The sequence below is a fragment of the Dermacentor albipictus genome, chromosome 7, assembly GCF_038994185.2.
Source record: "Dermacentor albipictus isolate Rhodes 1998 colony chromosome 7, USDA_Dalb.pri_finalv2, whole genome shotgun sequence".
NCBI classification, from domain to species: Eukaryota; Metazoa; Arthropoda; class Arachnida; order Ixodida; family Ixodidae; genus Dermacentor; species Dermacentor albipictus.
Genome location: NC_091827.1, coordinates 54,864,693 through 54,874,229, shown reverse-complemented (window position 1 = coordinate 54,874,229; position 9,537 = coordinate 54,864,693).

Genomic DNA, 9,537 nt, shown 5'->3' with positions numbered 1-9,537 from the left:
CCGCAGACGTCGCACGCAGCACTGTCGGTCCTTCCAATCAAAGTAGTGTACGCCTTCCTGAAAGCCACTCCCCACCACAGCCGCTACAGAAGCGAAGGCCTCACGTCGGTGAAGCCTAGGGGGAGGTCGGAGATGGTGCTCAGTTCGTGCAACCTAGTGCACCTTATATTAAAGGTGTTCCACTCTGCTAAAGAGAACTCGCGCACTAGGTGACGAAGCTGCCGTGCAGTGTCGGTCCTGGAAAGAGAAATGCGAACGCTGTGCTGCTCTTGATGTGACTCTCGGGTAAATTTGTCTGCTTGGTCGTTTCCACTTATTCCGCAATTCTGTTTGACATCGTGGGGAAGTTTGACAATTTCGTATGTTAGTTGTTGGTGAACTCCCCGTCGCAGGACTGACTGCATCTTTTGTAATACCGGTCTCGAGTCAGAAAAGTGCCAGTCAATAACAGTAACCTGAAAATGATGTAATTTTTTTGGCGGGACTGTGGCACAACCACCGGTATCGGCCAACGCAAGCGGCTGCACAGCCCCACCAGGCAGGCTAAATTTGTTTGCAACGCGAGTGCTAATTATCTCGTTATGTACCAAAAGAGAATTAATATATAAACAAAAGCGGTCGCTGAAACCCTGCGCGCTCTTGCGGTTTCGGATTTCCGGAAGCGACATGTTCTGCTACTAACAACTCCTAATATGTCTTATCACCGATTGCGCCATCTTTAAGAGCGGCTGAGTAGCTGAGTAAGTGTCCTTGTTTCTTTCTTGTTTCACGTTTGTAGCCAAGCTATCTTGGCTTTTCCCTTCGGCTTTTCCACTGCTGGTGCTGGTGCCTTTGGTGTCGGGCATGCAGCGTCAGGGGTGGTTGAGACCGTCTGCCGAGGAGTACCAGTCGCAGAAGCTGCAGCCCTTATATTTGTACTCCCCCTCAACAACTCAGAAGGAACGCATATAGAATGGTGGAGTGGAGGTAGTAAGGGGAGGCAGAGAAAAAGTAGAGGCGATACAGGCACGAAACGAGCGAATACCAGCCTTACCACTTTTCGCTCATGGCGGCTCGCGTACATTGGAGAAGCATGGAAGAGGGCAAATTCGTCGTGAAAAGGGACCTTTTGAATAAGCCTTCTTGAATAAGAATTGAATTATGGGGTTTTAAGTCCCAGAACGTGCGTTTGGCAGGCATTCTCAGATCATGAACAGCAGGTTGCCACTATCCCTCAAGAGAAAGGTATATAACAGCTGTGTCTTACCAGTACTCACGTACGGGGCAGAAACCTGGAGGCTTACGAAAAGGTTTCTACTTAAATTGAGGACGACACAATGAGCTATAGAAAGAATGATAGGTGTAACGTTAAGGGATAAAAAAAGAGCAGATTGGGTGAGGGAACAAACGCTAGTTATTGACATCTTAGTTGAAATCAAGAAAAAGAAATGGGGCATGGGCAGGACATGTAATGAGGAGGGAAGATAACCGATGGTGATTAAGGGTCATTAAGGGAAGGGAAGCGTAGCAGAGGGCGGCAAAAAGTTAGGTGGGAGGATAAGATTAAGAAGTTTGCAAGGACGACATGGCCACAATTAGTGCATGACTGGGGTAGTTTGAGAAGTATGGGAGAGGCCTTTGTCTTGCAGTGGGCGTAACCAGGCTGGTGATGATGATGATGAAGTGCCAGATCCACTATCTGATTATAAGGCACGCTTGGATAAGGAAAGTCTCTTAAATAAGTTGAACGCGGCTACTATAGTCCATCTCAAATGACGTTTGCCGCACTATACCTAAGGCACAAGAAATGCACAGGCAATATTCGTGAGCAGTGTAATATGGTTCGTGACGTAACTGCCTGTAAATTGGTAGGATTAGAGCTTTTTTTGCCTAGGACATGATACTTTATAGCGATATGTGACATGTTACGATATCTGCGCATGCACGTCTTATCCCGCGAATTACTGTGGCGATGAGAAGATGAAGGGGGGGGGGGGGGGGGGGGAGGGGACTAACGCATGTCGAGGACATTTGGTCTTCCTATTGGCTAAGAAGCCTTGCACTTTGCAATGTGGTGAAACGGTCCTTGTGACGCAGCGCGGACATGACATGGGTGCCGAAGGAACTCGATAAATGTAAGTTTAAGGTATGGTACGGTAAATGTCTCCTATTTCTTAAAAATAAGAACCATGCGAATTCGTTCAGTGGACAATTGACGCAGGGCGTACAGATGAAAAGCAGCATTAAAGCACCGCGGCCACGAGAGGACACTACGCAAGCGGCCACCCAGCAAATCAAACACTTCGGTACCCTACCCCTCCCCGGTATCTTTGTGGCTATGCCGTTGCTCAAGGTCGCGGACCCGATCCCAGCCACGGCGGCTGGATTGCCATTGCAGCGAAAGTCAAGAACGCTCGTGCATTCAAGATTAGGTGCCCGTTAAAGAACCACAGGTGGTCCATTAATCCCAAATTATACCATAGCCCCCCACTACGGCGTGCCTTGTAATCAGATTGTGGTTTTCGAACGTAAAGCCACGTCATTTAATTAAACTTTAGCGCTTCTGCCACGTGACAGTTGCTGACCTTCGCGCAAGCCATGAGCAATGGGCCCACTAGAACACCTCAAGTAAACACGCCTCGCTGTGTGTTCTGGGTACTACGTAGAGAAACGCAAAGGACGCACGCACGGTAACATTTGACATCACATTGGTATCGCACTGTAATGAACGATTAATAGCATGAATATTCGCCGTCAGCATCACTGCCAATTACCGCCATTTAACCCGAACAGCATAGAAAGCTTCCCTTACAACGATTCGTTCAGTGCGTTTGATCTGCATATTTTTTTTTCGTTTTCCAGAATTTTACAACCCTATGGCAGCCAGCCCGTATTTATCGACAACATTTGGAGGTAGTACACCGCTTACTTCCCTTTCGACGCCATTAAATTGATAATTTCGTCCTGCAGTCAGACACCCTTTCGTTCCGAGAAGTACAGATTGAAGATTTCCCGGTTCAAAACTCTCTCACGAACAGCGTTGCTCGTCACCTAAATCAATTCCGAATTCGCCGCAACGCCTCGAATTCGACCATATACATTCCCTGGGGATGGAAGCATTCTATATATATAAAGTGCTGGGATCCTTTCGGGCGTCCTTATCCCGTGTCACGTTTGCGGCCGATCGTAAATGGCACAGGCCGGATGTGAGGTGGCCGGAAACTTCCCGAAGTGCTTCCGGTGGTCCCCGTCAGGGCATCGTCTATCGCAACCGTGAAAAAAAGTGAGCCGGCGTCCTTCCGCGAGGTGCCCATTGATTCGACATCGATCGAACTCTTCTTAGACGCCACCACTCTTTCCCTCTTCCCCCCCTCTCCTCTCTCCTGGCATTGCGTGTGGCGGAACTTCCGGAAGCGAACGCCGTGCTTCGATGGCGAGAAGAAAGGCGTTGCTGTAAACTTGTGCATTAGTGTCAGAAAAAGTTTGACAGATTTCTGCCCGTGCTAAAGAGATGCTAAAGCGCCGCGTTACCGTTTGCACTGAAGATGTCACTAGCAGATGCATTTGCTAAATAAACTATAAATCTTAACACAGTATAACACTATGCTTGTTAGGGCGACTCGGTCTCCTCACTGAAGTGCGCCTGTTTCTCACTTGGCAGCCTCACAAATCAATTCCATGGATACCACGCGAATATTTTACCAACCTAATTCCTCCTACACTTCGGTGGTAAACTACGTACTACCAGAAGTTTGTGCTTGGAATATTATTTCCCCTCTCTTCTCTTGTTCGGAAGCGCTCTAACATCAACAAGAGCTAATAAAGGCCATTGTTGGATATCTGAGGATATCGCTTACCTCTAAACAAAGCACTTCAACTGCAGTGAGCCAGGAAGAGTTAGTCCCACTCATTACACAGCAGCAAAAGAAGTAGGATTGCTTCCTAGCATAGTAAGATAGTTTCTCGCACGTAATCTATGCACATCTTCCCTAGCTCACGCTCTATCGCCAGCCTATTAAAAATGGGTGAATTGGCGTACTCAATAACCAATCGGCTGAAAAGCAAATGGCGGACCAGACAGAGAGAGTACGCGAAGCTCAATGATTCGTGATGGTTCACAGAGCAAACGAGTAAGGGAGAGATAATACTTATTCGCTACCAGATACTACGAAGTAGAGAACACCCACATTCCAAGTTTGAGAGGCTACAACAGATGTGCGGCCAGCTAGCGCGCACGGAAGCGATCTGGCCGAAAATAAACAGACAGATAGTGACCGCACCGAGGAACGTTACTGAGTCAAAAAACATCAAAAGGCCCTCCTTTAAAGTGAGTGCAACATAGATAACGAACCATACTTGCGATTAGCATTCTTACCCCCGTATTCAGGAATGCTTCTTAGCTCGAATCCCATGCCAGACTTGATCCTAATGACTCCTGGCGTGAACGTGCCCTACATTCTCGAGGCGTTTTCCACGGCGCTTACACGACCGGTGTCATTAGGATCAAGTCAAGCATGGCCTTTAAGTTAAGATGGATTACGAAATACAGGGCGGTGGGGGGAAAGGGATAGTGTTTTACTTGCCAAGCACGTTCCGGCAGATATGGCGTGTAATATGGACGCCAGGATCTTTACAACCGGTTATAAAAGAAAGTGGGTTGTTACTAAGATTATACGCGAAAGGAAATGGGCGGCTGGAAGCGCGAGCGACTGCCACGCATTTACATTTCTTAACGTTAAGCTTCATTTGAGAGCTAGAGCAACATGAGTTAATAGCGGTAATGTCGGTCTGTAATGAAACGGAATCATAGGCGCTAGTAATTGGTTGATAACGAGACACGATCATCAGCGAATTTATACGTAGCGGAGAACATTACATCGTAATTTATGGAGAGAGGTTCAGCGCCTGCCGCGGTATGGTTCTTTGGTGACAAAAGAATGCGATTTCCATTGAGCGTTCTTCGCTTCAGCATGGCAGGTCCGTATTACTGTAGATCTGTAGTACCAATCGTAATGGGGGGGGGGGGGGGGGGGGGCGCTTAGGTCCACTGTGTATTGCAGCGAGTGAGGTAGCTTTCTGCCATGATGTAATGGAGCGTCCTCGTTTAACAAGCTACTTTGGCACATCTGTCTACTAATTTCGGATAACTCGCTGGCCGTACATTGATCGTTTCTCCATTTGCACGTACACCAGGAAGGCTACACACCGCGGATTTGTCAAATGAGAACGACTGCGGTAACGGAGCTCTGTGCCGTTTCCTTAAGAGTTGAAACAGGTGGTGCAAAGAACATGGCGTTCTTCACACGTTTCTTGGCTGTTGAATATTGCTTCCGGCGCATGCAGCCAGCAAGCATTAGTATCGGTTACAGACAGATTGTCGCCACTGCGATTTGGATCTGGACACCACCTATGGTAATATCGTATCCGCAGTATATTGTTCTTCTCTGAAAGCGGCCACCAGTAATTTGCGGGCGTGATTAGCTTGGTTGTTAAACATCTGTTGCCGATGCGTGCCTCGCCGCTCCCGGACAGGATACCGACTTGATACGAACAGAGTAGAGGAGCGTCATTTGGACCGCGACAAGATTATTAAAATACTAATGAAGGTAGACGTGCGCTGGACCCAATAAACGAGTAAGGCACTGTCTGCTGCCTTGTCTCCATATCGATTCAACCGGGTGGCTCGGCTTGTACCTATTCGAAATACGGAGCTTTTTTTAATGATTTGATTTCATGGCCAAATGAAGGAGTCGTTTAGTACGAGATTAAAATTTCTTTGTTGAGTCTTCAGACATGGCGCTAGTCAGCGGATGGGTAATTTTTCGGCGCTCAGGGTATTCAACTTTTCACGATGAGAAATACAATTGAAGGAGATTATCAGCACGTCATTTGAAGTGTACGCCGCATAATTTTATAAGTTCTGACGATAACCGAATGCAAAGTCTAACTTACATGACGCAACATTTCTTTTACTGTGCTTTGATGGTGGCGTGACGGCTTCTTCGTAAGCAGTAAGGTCTGTGCTGTCAGAAGCAATGGTCAGGAACTTATTTCAGAGAGCGCTAGCGGGGTAGCTCTTTTGGGGCTTAGATCGAGTGGTACAAATAAACGTCTGTGTACAGAAAGCGTTGCCAAGAGAAGCTTGGCGAAATCAGCACGGCACTCTGGTTAGCATGTGGTTGAACATGACGGAGCACGTCTGAATGAGAGCCGCTCACTTGTCTGTGAACCTAGGTCGCGGGATCGAATCCCAGCTGCGGCGGCCGCATTTCGATGGGGGCGGAATGCGAAAATACCCGTGTACTTAGATTTAGGTGCACGTTAAAGAACCCCAGGTGGTCAAAATTGCCGGAGCCCTCCACTATGGTGTGCCTCATAATCAGAAGTGGTTTCGGCACGTAAAACCCCATAATTTAATTTTTTTTTCTCTGTTCCAGACATTTCCTGTGGTAACATGTTTCTGGGAAAATGTTTATGGTACCTAAACCATCGAAGAAGCTAAGGCTTTAATACTAGAAATAGAGAAAGAGCTCTGACAGGGACTTTCCAGTTGTACTCGTGGCATGTAGAGCTGCACTCCATCGAACTTGCCTTCTCTCTTTCTTTCAGCCCAACAACTCCACTCTTCGCGTATAGGCTAGCAAATTGGACGAAGTCTAGTTAACGTCCCTGCCTTTCCTTGTCTTTCTACCGCTACTTCCCAAAGAGTATCAGGGCTAAACTAAATGAAACAAGACACAACCACCAACTCGTCCAAACAAGCACCTCGCTGAATTAGGCTCGCTCCCTCGGTAATGCGCATGTGGTTGTTAGCACGATGTTGTCGAGCAGATGGCCGGCTTAAAAGCTCATTACGACCATTTATAATGCATCGAAGGAATAACAGTGCGTGAATTACTTTCAGAATAATGCTCCAGCCATCTAGATCACCGATACTTACAGGGAGTACGTGACACCATTCCAGTTTTCTCGCACACCCCGCTCATTGCGGTTTGCCTTAGGGCGCACGAGTGACGTATTTCTTTCAAAGGGGAGCGCTCAATTGGCTCGTGTCTTTCCTGTTAAACTGCTGCAATTGCGTACTAATGCTCTGCCACTACAGCAGCAAATGTACTTTTTTACAGTGATAAACAATGAAAGATTCTTCAGACGGCTGACTGTGTACGAACCTTATTAACACCCCTCATTGAAAGCGGTTCTACATAGCAATTTCTTTGTCCCCGCACAAAAGCGGTGACCTCCAGGAATCGTCGACGTTAAGGGATGTAGTTGTCGTGCATCAGGAACACACTTCACGATATTTCTAAGCTTCGGCAGTGGCACGGCAATGGGCATCGATGAGAATAATGAAAGTTCCATGTCGACAGTATGTAGGCTGCTGAATTGACGTCTCCCATGCTCGATACGTAAAGGCTATTAACCCGTATTCAGGCAGATAAGTTTGGCAGCTGTTCTGAAAGAAGCCGACATTGTAAATTGAGGGCTTCTCGGAGGGATGGATTTTTTGAACATGAACATGCACGTGGTGTAGTGAATAATGCCACCATTCTGGTTATATTTATATTCCTTATGCGTTTCCTTTACCTAGGATCGAACCGCAGGTCATGTTAAAATTTCGTACAATCGGAATAAAATATGCAGCCCTAAAAAGTAGTGCATTGCCATTCCGTCTGTCCCTACCTTCAACGCCACTAATACATTTAGAATTGTCCACCACAGATTCAAACACCTTCAATTTATTTCAAGCCGCTGGCTTCGGACGGGCTTCATTTTCTCTTTCATTTATCTCTGTACACGATTGCTACGTGCTAACGAAAGATGCTCAATATGAGATGTGCGATATACTACAAATAAGATTTTCCTCGCTATTTATTTGGCCCCAGACAAGTAGGGCGACCTCCCGCTCCCGGTACCATCGAACCGATGCTAGGCTTGTGTAAATAGCAAGCACGTAGTAACTAAGCTATGCTGGCAATGATAGGCGGCGCAAGTTAAACCTTTATTTCTACTTTCATGGCGATGTCTACCACCCTATGCGGGTCGCAGTCGATGTAGGAGTAAGATAGGTCACAGAATTTAGCGCATATATTTACGCAGGCTGCTGATTATTAGCCGTCATCGGCAACTTTTGTCCTAAAGCAACGCCTTCTCAGATATCTTAATGTGGCCTCCAACACTTGTGCCGCATAGCCTTTCGAAGTGGCACTGAACTTTCCAAAACACTTGGCATACGGCAGTCTCTGCACCCAAGACTGCGTATCGCTGCTCACGTTACCTTTTCCAACGATGCACCGAACAAAGGCAAGTCAGCGTGAAGACGAGCTCGCCGTCAACGGGCGAGCTGCGCGCGTGTGTAATTAAGCGTAATTGCACTGATTAGGCACAATCAGAAAACGCCCGTGGGCTCTTTCTGCGAGCTCATTGCGAAGGCTCTGCGTGCCCCCAAGGCCGGCGCCCGTCGGTCGTCGCTGCCAAGGTTTGTTTCCGCTTATGCTGCGCGTATGTGACCCTCCACTGATGATCTTTTCATAGCTAGTTTCAAAAGAGGCTAATGAGGCGCATGTTTCGTCCAATCCTGCCGTGGGGTTCATTAAGAAAGAAGTAAGAGAGAAAGAGACACTCAGCGCCAAGAAGAATATGGCCGCGTTCTTTGTATAGTCGTACTCATTATGTTCAGAACAGACGACTTCTGAGAACATATCGGTGGCGCTGTACTTCCCTAGAAATTAAACCTGCATGCATGCGAGAAGACACTGACGTGCGAGTTTTTATATTGTCGGTAGTTTCCGGACCCCCGCCTTGGGGTCACGTGGCTTTTCGCTGCCGGCGTTGGAGTAGGATCTTACACAACTTTATTGCGTTGCGTGTGCTTGAGTTGTGCTCCGTTTAATTAATCGCAGAAGCACCTTTGATCATTCAGCGTGAATTGTGCTCCATTCACTCTGGCTGTAGGGTCGGCCATGTCCACGAGAGGCACAGTATTGTTTCATCGGCAACTAACTCAACAATTGCAGCAACTAAGGCAACAATTGTACTTGCTAAGTCCGTTGGCTTCTTGCCAACGGACTTAGCAAGTACAATTGTATGGGTCACCGGGTCGAGGACCCAAAGAGTATGAACGTATGCAGCAGGCGACGCCGGCAGCTTCTGTTTTATTTTTCAGGGTATATATTGGTTATAGGTTAATCTTTCTTGCTGCTCAGCGTTATCAGCTGAACAATGTTGCGACATTCTTAAGGCAAATATTAAGTATGTGGATTCGAGACGTCACAGCAGGTTTTTATTAGCCATGATGGCTGGTGCTTTGCAATGTTCGGTGAGCTGTGTGGGCTTCTAGGGAAGATTGTTTTCGACAGCGTTAAAATTGACTAAACAGGAATGTGTTAGGAGGGTTTCTAACTCTCAACTAAAAGAACGTACAAAATTTTGGAGGTGGCGTAGCCGACGGAGTCGATGCTGCTGTTGCCCTTTTCGAATAATACAGAGGATTATTGGCCCACCATCCGAATTGGGTATAAGTGTCATATGCACAAAACTAAAACACGGTGCCATATGTTT